Source organism: Gobio gobio (genome assembly GCF_949357685.1).
Source record: "Gobio gobio genome assembly, chromosome: 11".
Classification (NCBI taxonomy): Eukaryota; Metazoa; Chordata; class Actinopteri; order Cypriniformes; family Gobionidae; genus Gobio; species Gobio gobio.
In genome coordinates, this window is record NC_137104.1 from 4,090,557 (window position 1) to 4,097,228 (window position 6,672).

At 38.4% G+C, this 6,672-nt stretch overlaps 1 protein-coding gene across 1 annotated transcript in view; it reads right to left on the reverse strand.

Annotated features, from left to right (window-relative positions):
• vps28 (VPS28 subunit of ESCRT-I) overlaps window positions 1-6,672 on the reverse strand; it is a 968,134-nt gene that overhangs the window by 842,651 nt on the left and 118,811 nt on the right. The gene's annotated exons all lie outside the window — the stretch shown is intronic.

Here is a 6,672-nt window from a genome sequence, read left to right on the forward strand (position 1 = left end):
GTGTGTGAGTGAGTGTGTCTGTGTGTGTGTGAGTGAGTGTGTCTGTGTGTGTGTGAGTGAGTGTGTCTGTGTGTGTGTGAGTGAGTGTGTCTGTGTGTGTGAGTGAGTGTGTCTGTGTGTGTGTGAGTGAGTGTGTCTGTGTGTGTGAGTGAGTGTGTCTGTGTGTGTGTGAGTGAGTGTGTCTGTGTGTGTGAGTGAGTGTGTCTGTGTGTGTGTGAGTGAGTGTGTCTGTGTGTGTGTGAGTGAGTGTGTCTGTGTGTGTGAGTGAGTGTGTCTGTGTGTGTGTGAGTGAGTGTGTCTGTGTGAGTGTCAATTCTCACCTCTTCATATCTGTCTTTGTGGCTGATTTTGTTTGCCATTCTAACAAATTATGTAAATTGCAGTTTGTGTTTTTTTGAAAAATTAAGAATTTTAATTTTTTAATATACTATTTTTTTTATATATTTTAATATAATGTATACCTTCAGAACAACCAAATCAAGACAGATAATGAAACAAAAGTCACAGAATCTCATGCCACTGAGATGAAGGGAACAACTGTTTAAACGAGAGAAACATCAAATATGATCTGAACGGACCCCGAAGACATGATTCCAAACACACTTCATGATTCCCGATGTTCTCATTCCTTCAGGATCACCGATAGGGAAGCGTCTAATGGATGAATCCTGTCTGCAGGAGAGCAGGTTACTCAACCTCATCTGGATCAGAACTAAACCCCAAGCCATCGCGATCCACACTTCTTCCCAAACCTGGATTAGCCGATGATTCTCACAGTGTAAAGAACAACATGTAGAAGAGTCACGTTTAGTGTTTTTATTTGAAGAGAAGGAAAACAACATGAACAAACATCCCCTTCCATAATCAATCTCCTCTAAACAATCACACCCCTACATCATTTCTCTCATATTTTGGAAGTTTCACTCACAAGGAACTCTTAACGTTCCTCTGAGAGACGCAAAACATTTGCAAGAGAATGTGATCTCACATATCTTTTGTCCCTTTAGGGGCTCCGTACCCACAACAGATAACCAGTCAAACCAGAAATGATTCAGACACTGAGCTGAGCATGTTTTGATTGTGTTTTCTTGAACCTTTGACCTCACAAACTGAACTCAATGAAGCATTGCTTGAGCTAAATTGGTATGATCTAATTGTGTAGTTAAATCCATAGATATCCATAATAAAGGCTAGATGTCTTACGGCGGCCATCTTGTCACAGGCAAGCTTTCTGGCGGGCTCCTGATGTAAGGTGAGTGATCTGAACACAAATACTCTTATCTCTCTGAAATCTTGACGGATTTACAAATGGTTTGGTTTCTTACAAACGTTATTAACCCTCTGTGGTTCTTCTGGTCAAAAATGACCCGAAGTGTTTTATTATTTATTTATTTTAAATCGTAGCTTCATCGGAAGCTCTAAAACATCAAGAGCGCAAAACAGACAAAAAAACTCACACACACAAAAACACAATTATAAGTGTGTGTGTGTGTGTGTGTTTTTTTTGTCTGTTTTGCACTCTGGATGTTTTAGAGATTCACGCCTTCACTGTTGAGTCCTTTTTTTCTGCATCGTGGCTGATTTGTAGATTGTATGCAGAAAAAAACTTTCATATTTTTGCCAATTTCCCATTCATTTCCTATAGGGGTCATTTTTGACCCGAAGGTCCTGAATGTGACTATTTTTTTTTACAACCACTTAGACTTTTCAAATCCTGTCCCCAATTTGTTTGGGTGTTCATATACCAAGTACCAATAAAGTCACCAAGTTTCGGACCATTCCGGTGAAGCTACGATTTTTAATTTTTAATTTTTATAAAACGCAAGATCCACTATAGTGGTAAAAATGTGTTATTGCGTGATAAAAATGCTCAATGTGTCCACCGGATGGCACCGATCTCCTTAAAAAATGTCTTTCATGAGGGCTAGGCTTGACTCTAAAATGAAATACAGCTTTAATAAAATAAAAATTATATATATATATATATATTTTTTTTTTTATTTATTTTTTTTTATTTTTTTTTATATTAAATGGGAAAAAATGGGTTATAATTATTGCATAAATATTAATTATAAATCATAAAATGATCTCAACACACCAAAAAAGAAAATAAAAAATATTATTGAACAAAAATATATTTCATTGATTTTACTCAAATCTTTTTTTATCTTAATCCCGCCCTCCGGGTCATTTTTGACCCAAAGGTCCTGAGTGTGACCCATAAATGAAGAACCCAAGAGGGCTATAATTTTGGATACTTGAAAAAATTATAAATAATTATTCATAAGTTTGCAGTGTCATAACTACATCTCTGACGTTTATAACAAACCAAACAGTTTGAAAAGCGGTAGAAAACTGAGCAAGTTATGGTTATTTAAAAAGCACATGCACCGTTAAAACACAATGTTTGGAGTGAGCGAGCTGACTGTGACAAAATGGCCGCCAGGCGCGGACGTCGACCTCCATTGGCCAGCAGCGCGGACGAGACATCTAGCCTTTATTATGTATATTTATGGTTAAATCTAACAGCTGATTGGTTGATTGTAATCATTACATCCCTTTCTATCGAAGTGATCTGACATTATCAAGATGAATTTGTTCTGACACAGTTAAAGGTCCCATGACATGAAATTAGGGCGAAAACTAATCGAAAACCGAAATGTAGAGCCTCTAACCGACATAATTTTCCCATGTCGGTTATTTCGGTTTTAGTCACGTGACTCCGCCCCATCAGTCACATCAAGAGCAGTTCTCTTTGTTTATAGATGCTCACAGTTACTATGGTAATTCACCCTTCCCCGCGAGTTTGATTGACAGGCGATCTGACCAATCACATCGCAGAATCTGCCGGTTTGTCCGACAAAGCAGTCAGGAGAGTTAGTAGATTAACATCGGTGGACTTGAACTTGGAAAACGGTGTGTACTGACGTCTTTCCACGATTGAAACAACATTTATTTTAGTGTTCATTCATGTTTATTTCATACTTTGTCATTTGTATGTGTTTTAAGGCTTGCCAGTTTGAACACTGAAGCGATTTTAGTCCATCAGATGTGTATTATGTTGAACTAATGCCTGATATTATTGTGACAAACGAACACTCATCCAGACAATAGTTCGCACATCACGTGAAGATCGCGCGCAGAAACTCATTGTCAACGCCGACCCGTGATTTATCACTAATGTAGCTTAGAAACTCACAGCGGCCAATCACAGCGGTGGGCGTTTACACTGAAGTCTCACAGCGGCCAATCACAGCAGTGGGCGTTTACACTGAAGTCTCACAGCGGCCAATCACAGCAGTGGGCGTTTACACTGAAGTCTCACAGCGGCCAATCACAGCAGTGGGCGTTTACACTGAAGTCTCATAGCGGCCAATCACAGCAGTGGGCGTTTACACTGAAGTCTCATAGCGGCCAATCACAGCAGTGGGCGTTTACACTGAAGTCTCATAGCGGCCAATCACAGCAGTGGGCGTTTACACTGAAGTCTCACAGCGGCCAATCACAGCAGTGGACGTTTACACTGAAGTCTCACAGCGGCCAATCACAGCAGTGGGCGTTTTCACTGAAGTCTCACAGTAGCCAATCACAGCAATGGGCGTTTACATTGAAGTCTCACAGTAGCCAATCACAGCAGTGGGCGTTTTCACTGAAGTCTCACAGTAGCCAATCACAGCAATGGGCGTTTACATTGAAGTCTCACAGTAGCCAATCACAGCAGTGGGCGTTAACACTGAAGTCTCACAGCGGCCAATCACAGCAGTGGGCGTTTACACTGAAGTCTCACAGGAGACACGCCCCTTCAAACAGATCATTCAAGCCACAGGGCTAAAATCAGGATAGAAAAATGCCTTTTATTTCTAAATTATGACCTTTTATGATGTAAAAATCATACTAACAATATAAGTACACATCAGGAAACATTATAAAATAATCCAAAGTCCACGCCATGGGACCTTTGAGTTCTTGACATACCATTTTCTAAACCATAGTGAATAAACTGATAATGTAGAAAATGTCTGAATACATTTTGGTTTGACTCAAAGCATTTAGAGATCATCTCTGATGAATGAGCCAAGACAGTGATTCAAATATATAATTTTTGTTTGAGGGATTATTTTATGCCGGCTAAATCTATTTTTTCACTGAAAGGGTTAACAGGAAGCCTAAAGTCTACTTATACTTCATTACTTTAACCTCTTAACTGTCACCGTCCCACAGGCGCTCTTTTTTTGATCGCCTTTTTTTCGTATCATATATTTTAGTAATTATCATAATTTAGGTATCATTCAAAAGCTTACAAACTCAAAATTCATCCTGTGAAAATCGTTTTGAAATCGGACATTGTGTTACCATGGAAACAATACTCTGAATTATTCTAGCGGGCTCCTCCCCCTAGTGAGCGGTGTCATGTTTCATATTACAATTATTTTAATGACTTTATAATCAAAATCTTTTCTAATCTTGACAAATCGCATATCGTCGGAAAGGTCTGAGTCTCAAGGTTATATATTTGGTGACTGTTTTGTGATGGAAGTGATATTTGGAAAGAAATTTACAGGAAAATGCATTAAAAAAACGATCAATGGAATGTGAATGACACCCGGTGGCTGTTTTTGGTACAGCGCCTAAACAACATCTCATGGGGACTTCAATTTTTGTGATATCAACTTCAAATTTGGAACACAACTTGATTAGACATATGACTTTGATTTTATAGTAAAACATTTTTTCTAAAATATATATTTTATTTAGTACAGTATTTTTAATTTACAGTCAATTTAAACTTCCATAACTTTTTCATACTTTGAAATGCTTTAACTTCATCAATAATCTGCCGAGTGTCTTCTTTAAAACGAGACCAAACTAAGGTATAATTTCCAATGCATCCTTTAAGTTTGGATAGTGCATTTTCATGACTATTCTCAAAAAGGGGGGGTGACAGTTAAGAGGTTAACAGATAAAAATATATATAAATGTGTGGCTATTACAAGATACAAGTGTATTTTTTGTCCAATTTGTTCATTCTGAAAATCAATCCGCTGGGATCAGGATAATCCTGTGTTTTGGATCATCCCAATTTTACCAAATCGTTCTGAACAACACACACGGATGGTTTGATACAGATCAAATCCTTTTCTTCTTTTTTTTGGACAATGGGCTCAAACGAGCGTCTTTCGACAACATTATGAGAACGTGAATTAAAATTTTGCACAAAAACAAAACAAAAAACATAGTGCAATTTTTTTTTGTTGCAAAAATACTGTACATGTTCGTTTCATTACAATCTAAGAAAATAAGTAAAAGAATGATTTTCTCCTTTGCCTTCAGCTTTATTTGGCTCAGACGGACACGTTATTTACAAAGGCTGATGTTAAAATGTACACTTGCAACTAAATAAGTTAAAAGTCGTGTTTTTTTTCACAGGCAACGAGCGGCGGCTACAGATGCTACAGAGGAAACGCTTGCATCTCGAGTTCGAGTCTGTTCATCACAGATGACCAACGAGGGAGCGACCGAACAGTAAAACGCACATAAACACAAACCCAGAGGGACAATGAACAATCTCAACCCGAGCCAAGAGGGGTCATGATTTCATAATTACTCTGAGATCAACCAAAAGACCTCACAAACTGAACTCAATGTAGCATTGCTTGAGCTAAATTGGTATTATCTAATTGTGTAGTTAAATCCATAGATATCCATAATAAAGGCTAGATGTCTTACGGCGGCCATTTTGTCACAGGCAAGCTTTCTGGCGGGCTCCTGATGTAAGGCGAGTGATCTGCACACAAATACTCTTATCTCGCTGAAATCTTGACGGATTTACAAATGGTTTGGTTTCTTACAAACGTTATTAACGTGGCTATAATTATGGATGCTTGAACAAACCAAACAGTATGAAAATCGGTAGAAAATTGAGCAAGTTATGGTTATTTAAAAAGTACATGCACCGTTAAAACAATGTTAGGAGTGAGCAAGCCGACTGTGACAAAATGGCCGCCAGGTGCGGACAAGACATCTAGCCTTTATTATGTATATCTATGGTTAAATCTGAATTTAGAGATCTGAGATCTGAATATCATACAGTTCACTCAGAACAACTACATTACCCATCAGCCCCTTGGTCGCTCTAAATCACCTCAGCTGATGATTATAATGAATATTCACTGCAAAGATACAAAAATAAGTACTATCAAATGAGTACGACAGGAGCTATTTTAAAGGGTTAGTTCACCCAAAAATGAAAATTCTGTCATTAATTCCTCACCCTCATGTCGTTCGACACCCGTCAGACCTCCGTTCATCTTCAGACACAAATGAAGATATTTTAGTGTAAAGCTGATGCTGAGAAAGGCTTCAGATAGGCCTCCATTGGCATTCAGTACTTTTACACTCACAAGACCCATAAAAGGCACTTAAAACGTCGCTACAAAGTCCATCTCACCACAGTGACTCTACAATAATCTTACGATGCGACGACAATAGTTTTTGTGTGCAAAAAACAAACAAAATAACACCTTTATCCAACTTGTTCTTGTCTTGTGTGTGTGCCTCCACGACGCATGCGCGAGAATATGACGCAGATCCGGCGTTCGGGAATCCATGAAATACACACTTAAGCCCGATTTTGAGAACTACACCGAGACCTAAAGCACGATCAATGTAGAA